The 27454-nt window shown below is 35.7% G+C and overlaps 1 protein-coding gene across 3 annotated transcripts in view; it reads right to left on the minus strand.

Annotated features, from left to right (window-relative positions):
- Nucleotides 1-27454, minus strand: part of LOC138696378 (GRAM domain-containing protein 2B-like) — a 787676-nt gene that overhangs the window by 601155 nt on the left and 159067 nt on the right. The window lies entirely within an intron of this gene.

Here is a 27454-nt window from a genome sequence, read left to right on the forward strand (position 1 = left end):
GTAGATATATGTTTTTATTTTTGTTGGTTTTGTATATATGGGTGTGTGTGTGGATCTGTTCGTTGTTTCTTTTTAATGTTTTTATTTGGGGTTAAACATTGCGCTCTTATCCAAAATACGATATCACCAATAGAAGCGGGGTACCGGGGCTGCAAGCCCCGCCCGATAATGATCCGACGTGTAGCACATGATGCAAAAAGCGGGGTATCGGGGCTGCAAGCCCCGCCCGATAATGATCTGACGTGTAGCACATGATGCAAAAAGCGGGGTATCGGGGCTGCAAGCCCCGATGATGATCGTTGAGGTGATATTATAGTGACATGAGATGAATAAATGTTTTGAAATTGTTTTGCTGATATTCTATTCTGGATAAGAGGGGGTGCGTTATATTCGAGGATGGGATGTTTGTAATTGATTTGGTGATATCGTATTTTGGATAAGAGCGGATGGGTTATATTTCAGAATGGGATGTTGAGATACTGGTTTACTGATATCCTATTTTGGATAAGAGCGGATGGGCTCTGTTCCAGTATGGGATATCGTGAATTGTTTTGGTGATATCATATTTTGGATAAGAGTGGATGGGTTATATTCCGTAATGGGATATCGTGAATTGTATTGGTGATATCGTATTTTGGATAACAGCGGATGGGTTATATTTCAGAATGGGATATTGTGATATTGTTTTGCTGATATCCTATTTTGGATAAGAGCGGATGGGCTCTGTTCCAGAATGGGATATCGTGAATTGTTTTGGCGATATCGTATTTTGGATAAAAGCGGAATATATTTTTACTATCTGCAGAATTTCCCCAAAATACACTCAGGGACAAAAAAAACCGGACACTTCTATATTTGCTTGTATTTTGTTGCCAATTATTTCAAAATGAAACAAAACCCATTTAAACAAAATAATGTTTCATTTAGCACCTTATACGACAACATTTGAAAAAAAAAATCTCTGATGAGAAAATTTACAAAAAAAAAAAATACAAAGGGCGTATAACTATGGCATAGTTTGGTCTAACTGTTTTTTCATTTTATGGTGCCTTAAACATTAAAAACTCTTTTTAGTAACGGGTATTACCCCCTCTGGCTTGAATAACTGCATCCATACGTCTTGGCATGCTCTCAGTTTGGTTAGCAATGTCTTCTTGAGGAATAAGTTCCCATTCTTCGCCAAGTGCTCGCCTCAACTCTTGTAACGATTCTGGTCTCGGTCGTCTATTCTTAACACGCCGTCCCAGCATGTCCCACACGTGTTCAATTGGGTTCATGTCTGGACTCCTTGCTGGCCATGGAAGAACATGGATTCTCACTTCTTGGAGATAATTTCCGACCGCATGGGCAATATGCGGCCGTGCATTATCATGCATTAAAACAAAATTATCGCCTACAAATTGGCCAAATGGCACAACATGATCAGCCAAACATTCATTTATATACCTATCAGCTGTTAGTCTTCCATTTTCAACAAAAACCAACTCTGTACGAGCATCCGTATACACTCCTGCCCAAACCATCACTCCACCACCTCCATACGGCACATTTTCGGAAATGCAACACTGTGAAAATCGTTCTCCCCTCCTTCTCCAAACTCTTTCACGTCCATCAGGTGAGCACAGATTGAAACGGGACTCATCGGTGAACAGAACACAGCTCCACTGTCCATTTCTCCAATCCCTGTGATCATTTGCAAAACGCAGTCGTTCAACTCGATGCATCCTGAGAAGTCTGGGACCAGTTGCAGGTCTACTTGATATCAGTCCACTTGCTTTCAACGTCCTTCTAACTGTTTTGGCCGAAATTGGGCGTCCATGCATGTTAACAAATTGCTGGGCTACACTAGTAGCTGGCAGGTTGCGCTCCCTAAGAACTCTCAACACCATATACCTGTCTTCATTTGGATTTGTAGCTCTTGGACGACCCGAACCTGGTCTTCTGGTATATTCTAGGGTCTCTCTATACCGTTTTATGGCATCATGGGTTGTGCTTCTAGCCATATTCATAACATTTGCAATGTAACGTACACTGCGTCCATCATCGTAAAGGGCTACAGCTCGAGCCACATCTTCAGGTCGCATCTTGTTTTAAGACAAATGTTACAACCCCACTTAAACTCAGAAAATGTAAAAATAAAGAAATAACGAATGATAACGATAATGAAGCACAAAATGTTTGAGACAAAATTGTTATAGCTGAGACTCCGAAAGCAAAATTGGAATATTTGGTTGTAATGGCTTGTTTATAAAACAAAAAACAATCAACAATGTATACACGTCTCCATAACAACCGATGGCTACCATAATATTGTATGAGAAGATAATGTTTTGCAAAATACCAGCAAATATTAAAGTGTCCGGTTTTTTTTTGTCCCTGAGTGTATTATTCCGTAGGACATAATGGAATGAAAATAGCCAAAATATATTGTCTTTAAGATACTGCAGTTTAGAAATTGTTGTAACGACCTAATTGCGAAGCATGCTGAGCTAAGTTTGGGGGTTATTGCTTTGATATGATTTTTCCAATTTATTGTATTATTAATATGCAAACCAAGAAATTTGGTTGTTGATGTTTCTAGTAGAGGTAAATAAACTTATCTTTCAACCAACATTTAATGAAGAACAATCCGGAAAAAAATAAACGTGTTACACACTCCTGTTTGCACAATTATTTAATAACAGATGAGTGTACTTTTTTTGGAATCATGCTTAATATTAACATTACATAAATAATATATTAATAACAGAATAATCTCACTTTGTTCAAAACCTGAACTATTGATATAAATTAACAACATTCTTCAAACTATTCACAACTGTACACGGCTACAAAGAATGATATTATGCGTTGTTTATGTGAACTGCGTATCGTCTGTAGCGAGTGGGAGCAGGGCGAGGCGTGGATGACATCTGTACTCAACTGAAATCTACTGTTTTGGTACGACCTTCTTACATAGCTACGCTTATCACACGCTACGGCGCACGCAAGCATTGGTTTCACGAGATAACGAATAACCTATACAACATCAGATGTTTAAATATTCTTAAAAATAATAGTATTAAATTTTGGTTCCGTATAAGTCGAGACAAATCTTGTAGCTCCCTTGACATTTTCAATTTGTAACTACAAATTATACCTCTGCTTAATATGTCTATTGCATTCCACATTATACAGTGTAAGGAGTATAAGTGCCGTCCTTTTCACAGTCGTCGGGGGCGGTCTACAGGATTAAAAAATGTCCATACAATATAGGGTCGAAACTTGACAGTTTTCCCCAGAAAAAAAAATTATTTTTCTTATTTTATTTGCGTTATACTGCATATATCGTTAGTAAAATTACGAAAACAATTACATCAGTAGGTATATCTAGCAAAGAGTTAATATTAGTTTAATTAAATATTTGTGTGTTCTATTAAGTTTTCGTGACATTAAATAAAAATGCATGCTTAAATTTGTTAATATTCTGGCGTGAGAGACGTGGCAACGTGTTCAGCAGGCAGTACTCTGCACAGACGTAAGTACGAGTCAGCTGAGTTCAAGCTCCCTGTCCATAGGTATACTGCCGAGCGAATGGCAGTTCAGTACAGGGTATTCAACAAACAACTTACAATGCCATTTACAGTTTAGGAAGATCATGTTATTAATTTATGGAGAAAGTCGTCTTAATTCAAGTGAGGCAAGAAGATGTACCGTCAATGTTTTCCTCAAAGAAGGTTACCTAATCGGCGAACTTTTGTAGCAGTTTCTCAACGATTTTTAGAAACTAGGAGCCTCTTACCCCGTTTAGAAAATCACACAACCAGAAATTTGTTTTAAAATGATGATGCTTTACGGAAGCGGGAGAGATTAAAATTTTGCATTAGAAAAAAGTTCGTGTATAATGTTGTGCAGAAAACCATTATTGTTTATTTTTTAGACATACAATAAAAATTGAGCAATATTGTTACATAAAATGTAAATTTACCATAATTTTCTATTAATGAGATTGAAAGTTTGTATTTTCTGCTCGTTTTATGTAAACAACGGTATTATCATGGTCCGCTCCTGTATTAGAACAGAGCATCTGTACCGATGTCTCCACCCGCTTGAGCTATACTGTGTACTTATAAACCCACTCCTCCGTATCCAGCAACGGTGCAAAACGTCTAATATTGTAAACTTAAATAATTAGTTAAATATTGCAGTTAGAAAAAAAATTGTAAAGACATTTTTTCTTCCTTATGACGTGAACAATCATCAGTTACAATAATGAGAGTTATACCCCTTACACTCTGTTTAGTTCACATTAGAGCAGGCATTTGAGTAAAGTGTATTGTGAGATTAGAACACAGAACTAAGGTTAAGTAAACAACACAACTACAACAACCTCTGAAAAAAGCATAAGTAAGCGTTGTAGTAGTGTCATTTGTTCAGAGATGAACTGAAAGTTTACTGAATACAATAAAATTTAACATACATGAAGTAAATAATTGTTCTTGCTCACAGTTATTCATGAAGGCATTAAAAGAAGAATGTCTTGAACGTATTGTAGTTCTTCTAGTTTTAAATGAACTGGAAATGTGCTTCCAGTGTAGACTAGCATCAATTCTGCAATGAGTCACTTAAATGGGACGAAACTCCAATATTACATTATGTCAAATGGAAACAGTTTGTAAGTATAAAAATGTTCTTCGATATTGTTTCTATTCCTTACGCTCAGTCGCTACGAATATTCGTTCGGTTTTACTTCGACTTCTTTAACTTTTGCTCCATTTCTCATTTCATTTAATGGTAAAGATTGCGTAAAATGTAATCACGAGCAGTCTTAGTTTACAGTACACAAGTATTTTGTGTTCTACACTAATGAAATTCAGAAATAAGCACAGAAAAGTCAAACCTTACAGTTAATTCAGTTTAACTGACCTAACCAGAAGCTTATTATCTGGTATAAGAGGCCGTTTACTGAGGTTTTAATACGTTAATTCCAAATATTGAAATTCTAGAATGAAGTAGACTCTGTAATATCACATTTGAGGCGGAATGCTTCAAGTAGCTTAGTGTCAGACGTCTTTACAGTAAAATTCTGCAAGAGTTTTATAAATTTATAGTATGATGTAAGATATATGGAATACAATAAATGATATTTAGTGAACTCTAATAGTTTGCCACTGAACATTAAAACGTACGCTGGAATGACATATACATTAATCTGTTTTCACTAATTATGAAAATTACGATTTTAAATGTCCGGGATTCTTTCTGAAATACGTTCGACAGTTAGTGAACTAACTTCGAACTTATTAACGAAAGACTACCAGTATTTTTTTTTATCTTGTGAAATTACAAGTTTCGTAAGAATTCCTTCAGCACAAAGTTGTAGAAATCAATACCATAAAACAATTTTCCAATAAAGAAATGAAATTCGAATGATGAACTAACGAAACTTTTGAAGGTACAGGCCAGTTACTTTATGGTGACAGCTCTGGCCTGGCGACGCAGTGGCTTGGGCGAGTTCACTGTTTGTTCGAAGGGGTGTTCAGTTTAGTCTTCCCCTGGCTGCGTTATGGGTCACATCTCGGGAACGTTAGTGTGGGCGTACAGTCGCCCTAAGGACGTACTACACTACCACTGCCTTGTATATTGCAATTTAATGTGTTTGTTACGTACATTTCATTTAGTTACTTAAATAGTTGTAGTGCTTCTGTTTTGTATTGTTTAGTATGTAGTATTTATTGTCTAGATTCACTGCTATTTTCTGTTTGTGAAAGTGCTGCCTGTTAGAAGCAAACTGAAAGGTCGGGTATTGCATTTGCAGTCGCGAGAAGTCGTGAGTCTGGTCGTGAGCAACGTGTAGCGCTTTATGAAGATAGCGTCGGAAGAAAAAACCTAACGAATGTTGGAAAACTTGTAGCAGAGTTTACCGCTGTGTCTGAGAGCTGTGTCAGCCAAATAGTAAGGGAGACTAAAGACCTTGATAATCGGCGCCAAAATCAACTGTGGACAACTTTAATGAAGCTGTCATAAGACGAACCAAAGCACGAGTTCTATATTTCATAGAAATAGCGGCCCACACTTAAAATATATATGAAATACACATATTCTTGAAATTGAAAGACTATCTCGACTTTGAGGAAAGTTATTTTGAACTTAGGATTTCATTGGAAAAAAAAACACAAAATAATCGCTAAATTGTGATGGAGCATCCCAGCATTAGGGCCGAAAGTTTGCAGTATTTGAGGAAAATAAAGAAGTACACAGAAGAAGGCCGCTCCATCTTTTACATGGATGATGATGATGATGATGATGATGACGACGATGATGATGTTGATGATGATGATGATGATGATGATGGGAAAGGTAACAGTGAAGCACTGATGAACATTACTTGTGTTTCCGCATGAGAATATTTCATTGTTAATTAGTGATTCATTGTTAAATATAGTGATTCGATTGCTGCTCATTGTATTTCCACATTAGTGTTTATTAATGACTATTGTTCCGAACTGCTGCTCATTGTATTTCCACATTAGTTTACTTCTTTAGTGTTTATTATTGTTCCGAACTCGCTGCTCATTGTATTTCCATTAGTTAACTACTTTAGTGTTTATTAGTGATTATTGTTCCGAACTGCTGCTCATTGTATTCCCACATTAGTTTACTTCTTTAGTGTTTATTATTGTTCCGAACTCCTTCTCATTGTATTATTTCATTTATTGGGTTATTTTACGACGCTGTATCAACAGCTAGGTTATTTAGCGTCTGAATGAAATGAAGGTGATAATGCCAGTGAAATGAGTCGGGGGTCCAGCACCGAAAGTTACCCAGCATTTGCTCGTAATGGGTTGAGGGGAAAACCCCGGAAAAAACCTCAACCAGGAAACTTGCCCCGACCGGGATTCGAACCCGGGCCACCTGGTTTCGCGGCCAGATGCGCTGACCGTTACTCCACAGGTGTGGACTGCTCATTGTATTTCCATTAGTTTACTACTTTAGTGTTTATTAGTGACTATTGTTCCGAGCTGCTGCTCATTGTATTTCCATGTTAGTTTACTTCTTTAGTGTTTATTAGTGACTATTGTTCCGGAGCATGAAGTGAACACAGTGACAGGAGCTCTAAATTATGCAGACGCTGCAACGTGCGAGAGAGCAACGTGAGACTTCATTTCTAATATGACTGTATTTCCCTCCCTCCATTCAGAAAACTTCGCTCCTTCTTGGATCTGTCTCCCTCCCACAGTTGAACCTTCTCCTCTCTCGCGTCGACGAGCTCTCACCATAAAGTAACTGGGCTGTAGATACTTTGGGATTCATTTACTATAGGATATCGCTTGATTTTCGTCAAGTTGGACAAACTATGACGTCACAATATGGCGCCAATGACGTCACAACATGGTCGACGTAAACCAAAACAATAAATAAATAAAACTATCTAAAAAAAATTAAAAAACAAATTGACGATATCCCATTCTACAATATAACCCAACCGCTCTTATCCAAAATACGATATCACCAAAATAATTCACGATATCCCATACTGGAACAGAGACATATATTCTTATTACAAAAAAGAGCCATTAGAATAATAGTTGGAGCAAAGGCTAGAGAATCATGTAGATTATTTTTAAAAAATTAGATATTCTAACCTTAACAAATCAATACATATACTCTACAATAAATTTCCTCTTATGTAATAAAGAAAATTTTCCAACAGCCATACATAGTATAAATGGCCGCAGAAGGAATGATTTTTCATACGCCATCATCAAATTTATCATGCTTTCAAAGGGGAGTACGTTACATGGCGATAAAAATGTTCAATAGTCTTCCTGAAGACATTAAGAATCATAGCCAAAATCCTGCATTATTTAAGGTAAAACTAAAAAATTACTTAATATCTCACACTTTCTATTCTGTAGATGAATTCTTGACATTTCACAGTACTGTGTAAATATTATAATACTATTAAATGGTAAACATATTACATTGTATAAAATATTATTGTTATTAAGGTATTAATTCTATACATATTTCATATTTGCATTTTATATGTATTGCATTTTATTGTTAAACGTAAGAATTAGACATGTTCTTTATTCTATGCTATAAAGCAAATGTAAGAATATTATGAAACGAATAAATCTGTCTGTCTGTCTGTCCATCTAATACTCGTTTGTTTTGCTGGTTTGTTGACTTCTCGTGCTGTTATGCTATTATGCATTCGGTTGCATTACAGTTAAAGTTCATTCAATATAAGAATTACGATACGAACTTCTTAGCTGTCATTATAATAGAAATGAAAAGTTTTCTTGAAAACAATTATGAGTTTAATATTATGTGACACATACGAGGTAGACTACACTATTAGATTCACAAAGTAGTTGTTCAAATGATGATGATAAGAATTACTGCACATCATATTTCAGATTTGCTCCAGTAACATATTGTGACGTGGAATGAATATTTTCAGAGTACAAATGATAGTTTTTTTTCTGAATATATAAAAGAAATATTTCTTTTGATAAATGTTCATTGTTTTTATAATAAAATATAAATATATCCATTGATAGTGTAAAAATATGACAAATTTAGCTTTGTTCGTTACCAATATTTTGTGAATTTTCTTTGTCAGGCAACACTGCGTATTGACAACACCCGTTTCTAATTTCTTTAGCTGATTTCGTAAAGCTACTCAAACTTCACAAATTAATAACACTAGTCTGCGATGAAATTCCTGCCTCCAAAGTTTTAATATTTTTAGGGCATTTTTAGCATGCTGAAATCAAATTCAAAGCCAAAAAGTTCCTATCACGTGCCATTTTTTTTTGTTATTTTAATTTTCTTATAATATATTACGACAATTTATAGCGTAATTATTTGAACTGTAATACTTTAACATATGTAGGTTTAGTATGTTAGGATATGAAACCCAAATGTATTCAACATATTTTTAAGGTGTTTATATTGAAAACCCAAGGACACTGGATGTTTCTTAGCAGATAGGGGGTGCAAGCACATAAGGAAGTTAGGGCGAAATAACGTGCTGCCTTGTCATTATTTTTATTCGTGAAAGATAGAAATGTCAGCCACTCCTTGTTGAAAGACTGAACTCAACTCGTCTAGTTTCTCTCACATTTCATTAGTCTGCGTTTCATCTGGAAACGAAACGAAATCAGTTTGAAGCTTTATTGTGGAGTAGAATGTTGAAAGTTTTTAGTTCATTAAGAAAGTATTTAATATGTTGCATCGAGGATGTCTAAATAATCCAGACCACTTTTGTTATATAACTTATGTAGGATATACACACTGCCTAAGCAGAGGTGTAATATTACAGATTTTGTGAAAAAGTCATACCATGGCAATTTTGGAATCAAACTTGGAGACCAAAGTAAAGCTTGGGCACCACATAAAGTATGTAGAGTATGCACTGAAGAATTTCGTCATTTGATCAATTGGAGAAGACCGTCGCTATATTTTGGAATACCTATGGTTTGGAGAGAGCAGTCGAACTATGGTAATGACTGCTACTTCTGTTCGTGTGATGTGAAGGGGTACGATTCTAAACATAAAAATCAAATCGTGTATTCAGTTGTTCGGTCAGCCATTTTACTTGTGCCTAATGTACCAATCCCTGTGCGACCAGAAAATCTTAAACAAACATCATTCTATTGGTACTGATAACGTGAAATAGGTTTTAAATACTTTTTCTCCGAAGATGATAATCTTGTATATTGCAGTAATGTCAAAGAATTTATGCTAAAACTTGGACTTCCAAACTATGACCTAAGTGAATGGAGACTGTTCATTGATGCTTCCAAGCAAAGTTTAAAGGATTTCTTCCTTCATAACGTAAACATTTTTGGTTCAGTGCCCGTTGCCTATTCAGTGATCCTCAAAAACTCGTACACAAATTTGCAACTGCTGTTATTGCGACTAGACTATAGGAACATAACTGGCAACTTTGTGATGATTTCAAAGTTCTTACTATGTTGCTGGGTCAACAATCTGGTTTTACCAAATTTCCATGCATTCTTTGCCTGTGGGATAGTAGGGCACGAGTTGATCACTGGACTATGAAAGAATGGCCACCTCGACAAAATTTGGAAGTCGGTTGTAAGAATGTTGTGCGCCAAAGCCTTGTGAGTTCTTCTAAAGTTGTGCTGCCATCTCTCCACATCAAGCTTGGCTTAATGAAACAGCTTATAAAAGCTTTAAATAAGGAAGGAGGCTGTTTTAAGTATGTATGTGAAAAATTTCCACTACTATCTGAAGCAAATTGAAAGAAGATATATATGTAATGGTCCAGACATAAGAAAACATGTCTGGTGCAGCACTTAAAAACAGTATGGATGAAAAGGAGAAATCAGCATGGATGTTGTTTTGTGAAGTTGTTTTAAAATTTATTGGCAATAAGGATCCTAATTACTGAAACATTGTGGCTAACATGCTTGAAGGATACAAGGAACTTGGTTGTAACATGAGTATCAAAATTTTCTGTTTTCTCAACTATATTATTTCGCCGAAAATCTGGGATTTTTCAGCTAAGAGTAAGATGAACGATTTCACAAGGACTTGCAGGAGTTCGAAAGAAGGTACCAGGGACCCGGGAGCATCAGTATGCTTGGTGATTATTGTTGGATGTTAAAGCGTGAAATACCTGAAGAGAAACATAAAAGAAAGAGGAACAGGAGGACTTTCTCAACTAAGAAGCAAGTGGTGTAATTTTTTGTGTGGTAGCTACATTGTGCTAATTTATACATCCAATAGTGAAGTAAACAAGACAAAACAAATCAAAAACGCTCTAGTGAAATGTATGAACAACCATACACATAATTTCAGCAAGTTGTGTCTTTTAAATATTGTTTTTGAATTTGAAATAAAAAAGTGAAATGAAAAAGTTTATGATGAAATTCACGTAATTACAAAATACATTTAAAGTGATTTGCAAACAAACCTGACGTGATATAAGCAAATAGGTTGAAAATTCGGATTCAGCACATTGACATTATATAAAATCACATTACTTAGTTTAGGCAACAAACACAAAGTTGAAATTCGCAGGCTAGTGTAATTGCATTGTGAAACTGAGTTTACAACGTCTGTAATCCTTTACATGTGATTTTCAAATTGTTAATTTGTAATTTAACATTGTGAAATGGGCCCCAGGTGATTAATAATATTGCCTAAATGTGGAATCTGTAATTCCCAAACTATTAAACTTGTTGAAAAACTTGACTTGTCGTTATTGTAATAATCATTGAATTATTTAACATGTACAACGTACCTAATGGAATTCCATCTAGTAGTTAATGTCGGGCATTTAATTTGTTAGTTAATGAATGTCCATGGAAATTACGTCATCCCCGATGCGTCATGCTACGTTGTGTTTTATTGCGATCTTCCGTATAAATCACTTGCACGAGCTAGGGAATTACGACTATGGCACAAAGCAATAGAAAGAGTTTGCATAATTATTGTAGGTTGTATTCGTGACGAGGTAACGAGAAACCTTGAAGGCTGACGTTGAAATCTTCCAGACAAAATAAAAGGATAAATAGAGCCTACTCCCGCAAAGTTGCATGCAATATACAGCAGACAACGGGAACTTCGTACTATGGGGTCCGCGAGTTTTTGTGAGCGAAACCATGGATGTAATATATCGGATACAGTAGAATCCACATTAGACAAAATGTCATTCACGCTGCTGGGGAGTTCTTGTTTAGTTAATTGTCTGAAGATAGGTCTGAATCTCACAAGTGATACCAAGAAGACATCATTTATGAGGCAACTAGGCCAAGAGATAATGGGGTAGAGGAGCCAGTTCCTTTCCTCCTCCATGTAGGGTTACCATGAGAAGAAATTCTGTAGGAGGACATGGAATCTAAAATAAGAGGACATTGCTGAAAAAAGGGAACTTTTTAAAAATTGGTATGAACAAAATTAAAGATAAAAACATTGGCTCACCTTAGTCAGTTTTCTCACTAGTTGCTGGATCAGTATTACATTTGTACCCTACTTATCGAGTGAGCCCACTTTGTGCACAAGAGCCTGAAGAGAAACTTATATATTGTAACAAATAACTCTGGAACTGTTCACAAGACATGTCCTTGGAATTATATTTCAACATGACGATACCTCTGACTGTCTCCGTTAGCATGCGATTTCGTTCTTTTGTCCATTGAGTAGATATTAGGGAAAATACTCTCTCAGCACTTCCATTGTGACTTGGGATAGAGAAATAGAATTGACATATTTTTAAGAGTTCTGAGAAAGTTTCAGTGCTCGCAGAACTATTGGAATTGAAGAATTTGCACCAGTGTTTATCTAAACAAATCTTTGTCCAAATTAGGTTGATTGGCATATCTTTGTACATTGCAGAATAAACTGGATAAAATAGCTTAGAATCATGAATAGTGACATCTTTAGAGTGTAAGAATTCAATGCATTTCAATAGGTCATTATATTTTATATTTATGTGCTCCAGCTTCAACCATTGAAAGTAGTTAAATTCTTTCATAGGTTTTCACCATTTGTTTAGATATTCTATGTATAATATCGCACATTATTCAATATTCGTATTAATTCTAGTTGAAATGCGAAATGCCGGACATTTTAATTTGTTTTAAATGTCTGCCGGATAGGATAAAATTATTAAAAAAAAGAGGACATGTCGGATGGTAACCCTACCTCCATTGCATACATCACCGACTAGCAATATATTACACTAGTCAAACTTCAGATGCATACTTCAATTGAGAGGTGTTTAGCAAAAACGTCAGTTGTCCAAAATCTTGTCATTTTAGTTAGAGCGGCCATCTGATGCTCCTCTGGGACATGCATGAACACATGTATTCAGTTCCTTGAAAACGTCAATAATACAGTGTCGAATGTCTTCTAAAAATCGTATTTCTGTTAAAACTTCAGTAGTCCACAATATTTTTTGTAAGGATGTCAGTTGTCCAGGTTTCATTGTTATACACAGTGTTGGCAGCACCATCGCACCAGATTAGTACCTGAAGGCGCTAGTGTGTTTTGTTGCATTTTGCATTCTGCATTGTGAATGTGGAACTTTTCAAGTAAAAATGTCATTTGTCCAAAGAATTTTTTGCTTCAGTTATCCAAATATGCGCTATGTGTAATCAACATACTGCAGATAATCCAATAACTAAGAAGTGTGTTCATACAAATCACCAACGTGAAATGCCAATAATTGTTGATACTGTGAAGTTTTTTTTTTTTTTTTTTTTTTTTTTAAGATTCCCACAAAAATATGATTTTGGACAACTGACGTTTTTGCTAAACACCCTTTAATTGTTATTATATAATTAAATGCCAATAACTCGGTACCTGTAGAAGAAAAACAACACAAACTCATATGTAAATTAAAGAACTTTCTATGTAATTTATTTAATTCCAGAATGAATATTTTACATCAGCTCTGGACATAAGAGGGGAAGGGAAAGGGACTCAGAAACCCCCGCCCATGTCCTTTTCGCTTACATAGTCTTATAAACAAACGCACAGTAAAGTTTTGTGCATCAGTGGTGGATTTTAGGCGATCAGCGAGAGCCGAAAGTTTGTGAAAGCTACGATGCTCGCCTGATACAAAATCATTACCATCTCACAAGCAAACATTCTGATGGAGGCAGATAAAAAATATATGTTAATAATGCCAAAACAAGTGCTCATACAAATTTTGGTCACTCGACCGCAATTACGAGGCCGTCCAGAAAGTGATTTCCTTGGGGCCGTTTACAGAAAAAAACAAAATTGCGTGGAAAGATTTATTTAAACAGATACAGCAATTGTTGCGCTATTTGTCAACATATCGCCCACTGGAAAAGAGACATTTGTCATACCATGGGATCAATTTTTATATCCTTGTGTTGTAGAAGTCTGCCGCATGGGATCAGAACCAGCGTTTGACAGCCGTCTGCACCGTTCTGTCGATCCCATGATATGACAAATGTCTCAATTCCGGTGGGGAATATGTTGAAAAATAGCTCAACAATTGCTGTGTCTGTTCCAATAATTTTTTCAATGAAATTGTGTTTTCTTTCTGTTAACGCCCCCGGAGGAACTTATTTTTAAGGCCCTCGTAATTGCGGTCGAGTGGCTAAAATTTATGTAAGCATTACTTTTGATATTAACATGGTGAAAAAAAAAATTAACATTTTTTTTGCCCCCATCAGAATGTTTGCTTGCCAGCCTGGGAAAGTGGAGTGGGGAGTTAAGGGTAGTTATTAAGGCACAAGCCTGTTTTACAGTTACTGAAAACCTGCAACAATTTTCGCTCAATCCCAATCTTCAATTGCATGCCATGCCCTAAGTACAAGAGTTGGATCTGTAAGACATATTGCGGGTGAAATACATAAGTAAACATGAGCTTTTGAAATCTGTATTAAGAATTTAGCTGTAAGGTTTTTAATATAATTTGTTAATAAACCTTTGTTATATTGAGGACTTTAAACTTAATCAGCTGTGACGTCATCTACAGATAACCTGTCGGAACGAAACAAGCGTACAGAGTACATGTGCTAATAAACTCATACAGTAAATACAATTCAAAACATAAATATACAGCAACATTTTAGTTTAGTAGACTGTCTTAAGACATGTTTGGACCTCATAAACGAAACCAATAAAGCATCACGCATGAGGAAACTAAGCCAGGAGATTATGGGGTAAAGCGGCCACTTCTTTTTCCCTCCATTGCATACATCGCTGACTAGTAACATATTACACTAATCAGACTTCAGATGTATACAAACAATTGTTTTTCCTCCGACACATATCGTCGAGTTTAGTGAGATGTACTGCCTAATAAATAATAGATGAGGATGAGGCAGTTAATGGGAACATGAATAATGTGGATTTTGGAACCGATACACTAGTGCAGCCGTCGGCAGAAATGTCATCGCGATGCCTGTTACTAAGTGACGTTGCAGGGGCAGGCAAGGAATACACATCCCCCCTCCCAACCAACCCTTTGCAGGTACATTGTACAAGCAGCTACCAGTGGCGTAACATATAGCTAGTTAAGCATGGCTTTGTCCAAAGTTAGGAAACGTGTACTTAAAGAGAATGGGAGACTTATTGTTCTAGTGCTTATGGATACAATCGTATTAGTAATATGCGTTACAAGAGCGGTATGTTGAAGTTTTCATGTTCGAGGAAAAGTTTGAAAAAGCGAAACGTAGTTGAGTTTTTTTTAATTTCCGAGAATTGAAAAAAAAACCATACCGCTCGTGTATCGTACATTATTTTGTGCGAAGATCGTTTATTACATACCTGAAAGAGGAATTTCTAATTAGTTGCAATGAAATCTCCATCTTGGTTTCTGTTCAATGACGGCAATTTTGGAAAACAAAAATATCTATCTTCAACATTGTTGCTTTAAAATGTTTTCTGTGTTTACTATACTCCAGCAGGCCGTGATATACGTCTGTCTTTTTTTTCCCCCAGGCTATAAATGCGAACTTAAAACAAACGGTAAGGTTATGTAATGATTTATTTTTCATTTTAATATTTTAACAATATTATTTATATAACACATTGCAGTAATATCGGCAACTTGATATGTTGATTTTTTCACGGCTTCCTTAATGTTACTTGCATCACGAATGTAGTAACTTTATAGTGGAGTTGTAGAGTTTACTTAATTTTTGCAAATATTTAAAAACCATAATTAACAGTGCAATTTAGGTAAAATTGCAGTGGTAAGTTTCCAATTTATAATTATTACTATATTGAACGTCTCTAAAAATAATGTTAAAAGCCTAAAGCAGTAAAATCAATATGTCACTTAAGCGGTAAGAAGAGGGAAATTGTTGTGTGTGTTAGGTTGGGAATACTGAATGTGGAATTTAGACTTTCCACGGATTGGTTTTGTGCGGAAACCAAGCAAATACGCACGATCTAGCACACAAGTTTATTGTGCTTGAAAGTTTTAAAGGGCATTTATCAACACAATATTAAACGTCATTATAATGTAGCCTACGTCATAATGAGCATCAGATGATTTTAAATCCAAATTGCAGTACGAAGGGCAATAGCAAAAAATAGTAGCCTAGATATGTACGATATGATGTGATCATTCATTATAATGATAGATATCTGGAAATCAAGTATGAGGGGAAAAACAGTTTCATCATTTCCCATGCTTACAAACTCTTTCTGATATTTCTGAATCAAATTTAAATAATTATGCTCATCTAAATCTAAAAACAGAATTTCAGCAACGGAGATTCGGTGATTTTAAAAATATTGCAAATGATTTCTTTTTGTGAATCCTTTGACCATAGACATAAACAAGGTTAAGCCAGAAATGCAGCAAGTAGTAGCTGATTTACAGAGTGATATATATTTACAAACGCTGTGCAAAGACGTGTGATTTAAATTTCTTTAAAATTCTATCTGCGAAAAAATATGCTTCCCTTATGTTATTTATCGCTAATATAGCGGCTATGTTTGGTTCCACTTACAGTTCCGAACACTTTTTTTTTTCGAAATTGAAACTTGCAAAATCAAAACAAAGATCGCGGCTGAAAGATGAACGTTTATTCGCTATCTTGAGATTGGCTACTTGTGACATAAACTTAGAATTTTGTGGCACCTTGAAAGTTACGGTACAGTAAATATGAAGTTTGTGATGGCTGCATGTCAGTGATGTCTGAGCGGGCCCTCAACCATGTGACGTCATGTGTATTGCTGGTTGCATTGCCTGATATAGTGAGTACAATTCTGCCGATGACTGCACTAGTGGATTAAAATTTTTTTGGAATAGTCGTAGATTTTTAACACTTAAAATAAAGATGATAGAACATAGTTTGGTACATCATATCTCCATAGATACAGAACGATAGAGAAAAGGGAGTAGATTCAGAAACTTCTGGTAATGCAATTTCGTCCGAAAGTCAGTAAGACGGATTTTGGAACCTAGTGCCTACATAGCTTTTTTTTTTTAGGTTGTGTGTATAATTATTTAATTCAAGGCCACTTATTATACATAGTGACAAATTGATACATTGAAACATTTCTCTTTGTTTTGTACATATCCATTTGGATCATACATTTGAAGCAATTTTTATAAAATTATAGTTTATAAATGATTTAAAAATATGTTTTGTAAGTTATGAGAACGGAAGACTACAAAAATGGAAAAAATAAGTAGTCCTACATTGTGACATTAGAACAAGAATTATTTATATCCTTCATAAATGAAAAACATAGTTCTTGAAAACATATTAAAAATATTATTCTTTTCACCTCTTAAAATATGCGCATACAGAGTGAACCGTAAGTAAAGTCTTAATTTCAAGGGGTTGTTCTTTGAGATACTTCAAATAAAATACTTTAATATAATTTTGCTCGTTCTTTTTCTTCCTTTTCGAGAAACAAATTGTTTTATCTGAAATATTTCATAGCGTATTCTGGGAAGTCATTGATTAAATTCCCAATATGCTCAGTCAATTTAGGAGAGCAGTGTATTACGATAATAAATAATTGAAAGAATTTTAGTTTTGTCCTTTGAATGTGCAGAAATTTGATCCGAACAAATGTAACATTTTAAAATTCTTTTGCAGAACGAAAAGCTGAATTTCTTCCGATCAAATTTCTGCACATTTGAAGGACAAAACTTAAATATTTCAATTATTTACTATAATACACTATTCTCTTAAACGGACTTAGCATATTGGGAATTAAATAAATGGCCTCCCAAAACACACCACGAAATCTATGTAAAGATTATTGATTTTTTGATTCTATGTAATTATTCTCTGTTGTGGTTATTATTTGTTAATGACGGAGAAAAAATCGCTCCGACACCGGGGATAGAACCCAGGTCCCCCAGTCTACGCACTGGGTGCTCCAACACTGAGCTGCGCCAAATAAATAACCATAACAGAGAATTCTGTAGGATCAACAAATTAATAATCTTTACATAGAATATTCGCCTAGTATTGCGAACAAACTATAGAGTCCCGGCCGCACAAGTCGCATGTCACAAGTCAGTCATATGAATGCGCTCCTTGCATGATGACCAAAGCTCGGATCTTGGGGACTTGTGTGTCGTGTGCTTGAGTAAGGTTACAGGCATAAAGTACACAAAGCTCACGCTGCAAGTGCTCAGGGACAGTCGTTTGTACTAAGAAAGTGGTCACATCGAATGGCAAGAAGACGAAAGAATAAACTGTGTCACGTCGAAGCCAATGACATTAAGAGAATTACAGGTAAACGGTCTGTTTGAGGAAATAGAAAATACGTGTTATTCGAATGGGTGTTATGGAAGTTTGAAAATGCATTTCTTAAATTTTAGGTACAGAATTTCGTGGAGGAATTCTGAGGAGATACATTATTTTCTTCTAATGCAGAGTTTATATCTTGTAAGTTGTACCACACATAAACCAGAGCTGGAAACGGGCATTCATTGAAAGACATTGCAGTCCTTTAAATTGATGGAGAATTTGTCCATAGCCATGGATCAAGTCGTAGAGGGACCTTCCCTAGTAGTGATATACTAATTGAAAACTATTTGCGAGAAAAATTTAGGCTATACTTATCTTTCTCAGATACGAGATCTGCTGAAAATCGAACAGGAAACAGTGACAGTGAAATATTCAGTATTTTATTTAGGCCCAAGACTTTATAATAAAATTTCAAACCATTTTCCAAATTTGAAATTTTTAAAATTAGAAACTTTTAAAAAAGAATTTTGTAAAATTATCCATGATATATAATAGTAACAAATGTACTTTTTTTACCTTTTATTTCTATCGACTATATTCATGTTTTTATCGAATATCACTGGCTTCTGTCGGATTGTCAATTTATATTAAATGTGTATTTTTCTCTCGTTTTCCCTTTCTTCTTTATTCTTGCTCTTGTGTTGTACTTATTGGTTTGAATTAAGTTAATTACTGTATTTAGTAAACTGTCCTTGTAAATTTTATGTTATATTATTCACTAAGACCACACCGTACACGAGCCTGACTCTTACGGTAGTGGCTAGAAATATTTTTATTTTATAAATGCAATTTGTACTCACTAGGTAGCTAGTTAAAATAAATAAAATAAAAAAATTAAAGTTTGCTCCCGTCACTTCATGTGACGTGGAAATAAGTTTCCTTCGTTTCAAATCATGTTTAACTAACAGACGAAGAATTTATGGGTTCGAAAATCTTCGAATGCATGTAGTCATACACTGTAATGAAATGTACAGAGCAGAACTGTAAATTTGATGTATTTTGCATGTTTATTTATATATATGCTATAAAATTAGATGTTTCAACCTATCATAATATTATCATTATGTTGTTCCAGCCAGGAACCACTTTTATAGCAGACCTGACAGTACCTCCGTGCTGGAAGCGGGAGTTTGTTGACATTGAAGTCCGGTCGCTTAGCCACGTTCAAAGACACAAGTCTCCAACTTCCGAGCTTTGATGATGAAATAGGTATATGTCGAACATGGAGTAAGGCCACAACGGAAAAAAACCAAAGGAGAAAGATTCGATCCGGTGCTGTGAATTGAGCCTCGGAGTAGCTCAGTGGTACAGCACCCAGTGCGTAGAACTGGGGGTCCTGGGTTCGATTGTCGGCGCCTGAGCGAATTTTTCTCCGTCATTAACGTCATGAAATGTTTCATATAAAACAATTTTTATCTCGAAAATGAAGCAAAAACGAGCAAAATTGTATTAAACTTTTTTGTTTGAAATATCTCAAAGAATAACATCTTGAAATTAATGGCATTACTTACGGTTCATCCTGTATTGTTTCTTCATAAAATTAGCAACAGGAAAGCTACAATCAGTGTTCCAAACCTTTTATTACTTAATATAATAGTAGGCTATAACATGTCTTACGCCCCGTCCAGATAATAGCAGTAATATGGTACTATATTACCCGTCTTTTTGTAAAGTGCAATGATTCAAGTACAATAGTGGCAAAAAAACCGGAGCGATCCTTGTAGCTGATTTCAGAGCCTTTTTCACTCCAAAGCACGATAGACTGGTAAGTAAGTTTTTCGTGGTTCGTATCCTGCCTGGGAAGGAAACTTTTTTTTGTTCCTTATTCAAATTTATTCCCTGTACTTTTCGATTGCTGGCAAAATTCATTTTCTGCGAATAATAAGTTAATTAAGTATTAAAATATCGCTGTAATCGAAAAGTATTGGGAATAAATTTGAATAAGGAACAAAAAAAGTTTCCTTCTCAGGCAGGATTCGAACCACGAAGTCTTAGTTACTAGTCTATCGTGCTCTGGAGTGAACAAGGCTCTGAAATCAGCTACAAGGGTCGGTCCGGTTTTTTTTTGCCACTACTGTAACAGTACATTACGATGACATTCTGGTACATTCTCTAGCGGCTGTCAGGAGATGTTTGTTATACGCGTACAACATAGTTACAACAGAATTATGACTACATACATAATTTTGTTTCAGGATAAAGTAAATTGCACTAGGACGGTTTGTTGTTACAAACGCATAGCAACGAATTGTTATGCAAGGCCTATGCGACAGTATTGGATTGCAAATATAGATTAATGACCTTGTAAATATTTCTGTTTTAAAATAATGACAAGAAGAACTTTGCAAAGAATTATTTGGAATAAACGGAGAAAATTCAACCAGTTCTCTCTGAGGCAACACAAATACCAATAAATTAACAGATACAGTCAAGAAGTGTAACATGTTACCAGTCTGTGTAACTTTGCACCTCTTTCTGATCCCGTTTCATACGTCTTGAACTTCATCTGTTTAGGGTATAATACGAAATATATTTACACTATTAAAAACTTTTACTTGTACAAAAACCTTCAACACCAGTCAATCCAAATGTGGTTAATAAAATGATGCACGGTTACACATTAAAACTGGTAAACAGGTACCCCAATTTACTGTATGAAACTAAATCCATGCAACAGAAGTACGGTAGCACTATTCGTATAACCTTACGGTGTGAAACACGGATGGTTTATTCACCACTGTACGAGCACTCGCTTAACACACGCTCACTCTGCAAGTCGTCTGAGATGCTGTAGCGGACTGACTGAATATTTCTTCTTCTCCCACGCAAGAAAGCCTTTATCACTTCTTTATCAAATGACTCTATTTATTGTTTTCTGCATACTGCTCCTGTCAAAGTGACGACCTGTACTACCCACACTGAAAACATCAGTCAGCGAACGACATAAGCGCTTCCTTTCCTTCCTGTGACAGAGATGGAAATATTTATCAACAGTAATCACACTAGAGGTTTTGATTTATCTAGAGAAAATCAAGAATCAAGTGAGATTTAATTGACTATTACACGATTAGAGGAAAGTATATAGAGATTAGAAGAAACAAGGTACTCCAATACAATAAAATATTAATTGATTTAAGTTACTGAAATTATATTTCACTAATACGTTTGAACGGAGCCGCCATTTCAGTTGACTATCTATGCGGTAAATAAATGACGATCGCAAAGCATGTTTTATAGTTCCGTGAAGAATTTTCAGTTTGAAATGTTGGCAAACAAAGAAACAAATGGTGGGGGGGGTCATAAAAACAGAAGAAAGTATTTAATGATTAGAAGAAATACAGTATCTTAATACAATAAAATAGGTAGTCTATTAATTGACATTACTAAAATTCTATTTCACTGATGTTAGCTTCACCAAAACGTTTGAACGGAGCCGCCATTTTCAGTTGAATATCTATGCGGGAAACAAATGACGATTGCAAAGCATGTTTTATAGTACCGTAAAGAATTTGCAGTTTGAAATGTTGGCAAACGAAATAAATGCTACGGAAATGATAAAATTGTAGCGATAAACTGCCATGATTGGTTGAAACACATTCTTTCGTACCGTTTTATTGGTCAAAAGTAATATGACGTAGGTAAAATGTAATGGTCGGTCAAAACACTCGTCTCGCCCTTCGTCATTCTTTCTGTTTCTTCTATCTTGTTTCTCATTGGTACTTTGTGTATCGTTTTTATTCTACTTACATTTCTCAGTTTTATTTCTTGCTTTCTGTGTCTCTACTCTCTTCATGTGTATTCATTTTTATTTTCCTATTTTTCCCAAAATGCTACTTTTTTCTTCCTCAAAGCGTTACAGTTTCCCTTTGCAGAATTATTCTTTGCCTCGTCTTTGCCCCCTTTTCATTTTCCATCCCTTCTGCCTTTCTTTTCTCTATATTTCTTCTCCATTCCCCTGTTGTACTTCCCTCCGTCTTCTTATATTTTAACGTGAAACTTATGCTCCAATGTCAAATGACTAAAATGTTACGAACGTTTCGAAATCCGACAACAGTTGCTTAGCAACGACAGTGAGTTAAAAGTCACTCTATCTGACGTCAATTGCTTAGCAATTGATCAGACTCTTACAGTGATAGTCTACCTACAGTTTGCTAGAGGGATAGACTTAACTTTATTTCTCTTATCACAGATTCATAATAACGCCCTCTCCAACAAACCAATTCAGATGAAACGGTATTTCTTTTGTAAATACATGTAAATATGTATTATATATATTTAATGAAGAAATAATAATTAATACCTAATACGACGTACAAATTACATTAAATTTATTTCAATCTGAACCATTTTGACAATTCTTAGAAGTACCAGTTCCTTGAAATGTTAATCACAATAACATCCAACCGAGAACAAAAACGTTACAAGCAATCGCAGGGATCCTATGAATCCCTCCTCTTTTTTTCTCCCTTACAATCTGTTGTTGTTATATTATTTCTTCTCTTTTCTCCTTAATTAAATAACATATTTATTTATTTATTTATTTATTTATTTTCTTTCAGTTTTTCTACCCTCCTTTCCGTCCTGCCTTCTTTCCTTCCTCTCTGGGTTCCTGCCCTTTCTCCTGTCCGTTTTTTAGCCTTTTCTCTTCTTTATGCCCTTACTCTTTGTCTTTTCTCCCTTCTCCCTTTACCTTTTTCACGTCTTCCTATTTTTTGCCTATCTAGTTCCTGTCTAATCTTCCTTTTTTCGTAGCTTTCTTCCTTTTTCTCTCTCTCATTCTTGCCTACTCATCGTATTTTCTTTCTTTCCCTTTCTTCTTCTTTCTCTCTCTCCTTCCTGCACTTCTTTCCTCCTCTCTAATATTCCCCAACCTTTCCGCCTCTCTATTCTCCTTTATTTCCTTCCTACCTTCGGTTCCATCTTCTCTTTCTTTTCCCTTCCTACTTTTTTTCCCTTTTATTCCTCATTCCCTCTCCCTTCTCTTTTTCTCTCCTTCCTCTTCCTTTTCCCCTTGTCCCTTTTGTCTTCCATTTCCCCTTTTTTTCTCTTCTCTACATTTTCCATTTCTTCTCTCATCTTTTCCTCTACCTTTTTATTTTCTTGCCTTCTTCGTTCCCTCCTTCGTATCGCCTCATTCTTCTTTCCTTTCTCCCATTTTTTCTTTCTCCTTCACTACCTTCTGCCTCTCTTTCAGTTTCCCTCTTTTCTTCCCTTCTTAATTTAACCCATGTTAACTCTTCGTGTTGTACATTCGCACATGACCTACTTCCACAGACTCGCTCGTCACTCTCGAGTGTTGCAATGACGGGCATAAAAAATCAAACTAAGTTTCACAGCACCGTATCAGCAATCGAAATCAGCACAGATATCGTTCATTGAGGAAGGTCGATTTTGTTCATTCTTTTTTTTTTACCATAGTACAACCAAACAAAGGTTCGCTGCTGTGGTTTTAGGGATAGCAAGTGCGCTCCCAACTAAGCGGCCAATGTTCAGTTCCCGGCGTGGGCGAAGATTTATCTCAATTTTTTTAAGATTGTATCTTCCCCTTGACCTCAGACGTATTTTGAACGAGTCTAGTCTCGGCCCAAAGTATCTTGCAAGTCTAATATGAGTATTTTAAACAAGAAGCCACGTAAGAAGAACCAAATAGGGGACAATTTTGTATCCTAGCAACGATTGAAGGTTATGAAAACAAGAACTTATTTCTTTTCTTCATGAATAAGAGGCAATTAAGATTCGTTTAAAATCGTTCAGCAAGAAAGTGTCTAAATTTTCAACACGAAGTGGAATTGTCTCGAAGAATTACCCCAATTACATTATTAACCACAAATAGCATCTCGATTCATAATTAATGTGTATTAAGTATTCGTGTAGGGGCGAGGGCATCAGCCAGAAGACGTAGCAGCCGTATTAGCCTCACTTGAGATATTTATGTTGTACATAATATTCACGTAAGAAGAGAGTTCTATACTTACGTTAATCAAGAATTAATTACAAATTTACATTACGTATTTACAAATATCATTGCGACAATATTATAATACACCATGTAAGATAAAAAAAAGTAATATGTCGTCTCGATCTTGTAGAATGTGGAAGAGATATTTATTTCCGTCGAATACACTCGTTAGATTATTAACTAGCCAAGAGTTCAATAGAAGATAAGAGATGAGATCTCGTATCAATAACCAAGCATAACATTAGACATGAAGTGAATGTTCTATTTGTATGAGACTGATATGAATTTATCTTCCTCATGATATGACGCTCTGATACAGGACTTTTACTTCCTGGTGTGTCTCAATTCTTAATGTCTGATGGTACAGTGCTCCAGGGAAGTCTCTCCACACAGGAGACCAGGGTTGCCAGATAAAGGAAATGCAACCGTCGTACCAACTTACGAAAAATGTCGTACTTCAGCATAAAATTGTCGTACACTTATCATCTTATTATTTTTATAGATATTACGTACAAACTTATTTCACATAACACCCAAAAAAGTGGTTCATATGCATATATACTTATGTAATTTCTACTGCTAAATTTTAGTTCCAATTAGTAATAATACTAATTATTGTTCACACCCACAGTTACAGTCAACATTAAAACAAAACAGCATCCATTTCTTCATCCAATCAAGAATATTAATAATTATATTTCATATCCACAATGACATTTAGCAATCAAACCAATCATTAGCATTCAAACCAATTATCATTTCTTCATCAACACTGCCATCCCCGTAAAGCATGCACGATGACATCTGGTGAGAAACAACATTATTGTATTGAAAGTCAGCAGAAACTTGATCTTTGGCGGCAGCTGATAAAATTACACAAAATTAATCCACCTGCAGCCGACTCAAATCCGACAGCGCTATTATGTCGGCGCGTTTAGACTTTTTCATAATGCGATACTATTTTATGGATAAATTACTCGTACTCCCATTGTCGAGCATATAAGGAACTTATCAGATTTCTGAACCTGGTATTACTTTGACATAAGCTGAAACCTAAAGCTGAAGGTGACAAATTATGACTTGCATAGCAAGCATAGTCACGTTATTGATTTACAAAGCATGTCTTTCGTACAGTCAATGACATACTGAATGAAGAAAAGTTGTCTTGAAAGTGACGAATTAACCTTTGATATTATTTTAATTTTAGAACAACATTATAAGTTTCAAAATAATTTTATCCCTTCAGCAAAATAGTCTTACAAAATTGCGTACGACATAGAGTTCGGTCGTACCTCGTACAGTTAGTCAAAACGACTATAGTCGTACAGTACGTATGGCAACCCTGCTGGAGACAGCGGAGTGTACGCACTAGCAACTGCAGTTAGTTTATAGCTTGAACTTACGCTAGGATCAAAACGTAAACTGTGTATTCACCACAATCATAACAGATGCTGGAAGTGTTTTCCTCGTTCTTGAAGGCACAGTTCGACTCTTTTACACTTATTTGCAAACACTTTCACTAATGTTTCTTACGTAATAGACTGCATATATTAGTTATATTCATCTCAAGTTCATTGATAATCACTTTCTTTTAATTCATGAACAATTGTAATTTCGTATAAGGGTACAATTGAAGTTCGCTTATCCTCTTGTGTCCTGTCCATTTAGAGATTCCGGTCACTTGTGCTAATTTGCACGTTGATTTTGTAGCCGCAACATTATATCCGAGATTTCATCAAGCTCTTTTGTCGTTAAAATTGTAGGCTTGCCACTTCTTGGTGCACCGAGAACTGACCCGGTTCCACTGAATTTACTGATTAAACCACGTACAGTATCGCGATTTGGACACCTGGAATTAGGAAAACGCAGAGGAATTTCTGTTTCACATTTTCCGTAAACTTATCACCTTCGCGAAAAACATATTCCACCGCTCTTTTTTTCAATAGAAAGCATTGTCACCAGTAGTCTTTAGCCACCACTCTCTCACAATTAAACTGCAGTACACCCTTCTACCTTCAACTGATACCGTTAGCTAAGCAACCCCACTCAAGGATGTGGCAATGACCCGGCCCGGCTGATGCTACTATAACATACTGTACTCCAACCACGAGAAAGTCTTCGGGGCTGAGACGAAGCGGGATAATGCTGTGAATGAATGTTGATGTCATAAGATGTCATAAGGTCACACACGTGGGTACTCTTATCTCTATTGGCTAGCTCTCACAGCACAAACCATAACATTGATCACACATACTGATACTACCCTAGTTACAAAATTAGATCACGGTTAATCTCCTGGTCTTTTAATCTCTCCATACAGGAAATAAAATATGGAGGAGAGCGCATGGTTTTCAAACTGACGTTATAACTCTAATATCGTCTATCTACTTCGTTCCAATAGATGACGCAATAGTAAGCACATTCCCTTCACAGTTGATCTCCTGGTTGGAGAACAGTAACTGCAGTTGCGAACGCATACACCCCTTTGTCTTCAGTGCGGAGAGACTTCTCTGGCGCGCTGTATGATATTCGACTTACTATGCGTATAGGCTTTGGTATGAAATCCCTATTTTGTATAGGTATGAGGATCCAGTATGAGAAATCCATTTTGTAAATTGAGACTGTTGTAAGATCTTGTTTGTGATAGCTATGAGAACCTGGTATACGAGTGTCACCATTAGAGTTAGGATAAACTGTTCTTTTTAAGAAACAGTTTCGATTGTAACTGTTTCATGAACGAAGCTGTTCCAAAATAACAGTTTCAAAGAAACAGTTTCATAAGAATATGTTTACAACATGAGTGCCAACTGTTTCAACCTCTCATCTGCTGCGGGAACATGTTTCAAAGGCCTTGAATCGTCTTTAAATCAGCTGTTCAGTGTATTATGACAACGAAAGTCATTTTTCGTAGGTTACCGTTAAGGGTACAGTAAATAACTACAATTCAAAAGGAATCGATTTTAGTAAAAATAACGCATATAGCCCTAGGAGAGTTCAATAACGATGACTAGCCGATGATATTTTTCGCGGTATATTAATAATTAACACTGTTAGGGCACCATGAACATATTCTCCATCAATGGACAGCTAATAATTAATATCAGATTTATTAGACCTTAGGGAATTTGATTCGTACAATTAAATTGCGCGATCCTACATAGGCTACTGTTGCACGAAGGCCGTGTGGAATATGGATAATATTATATCTGCTTTCGATTGGAGGTTAATGATAGCGCTACACGTGGCCTTTGCAGACAACAAAGAAGAG

Source organism: Periplaneta americana, chromosome 3 (genome assembly GCF_040183065.1).
Source record: "Periplaneta americana isolate PAMFEO1 chromosome 3, P.americana_PAMFEO1_priV1, whole genome shotgun sequence".
Classification (NCBI taxonomy): domain Eukaryota; kingdom Metazoa; phylum Arthropoda; class Insecta; order Blattodea; family Blattidae; genus Periplaneta; species Periplaneta americana.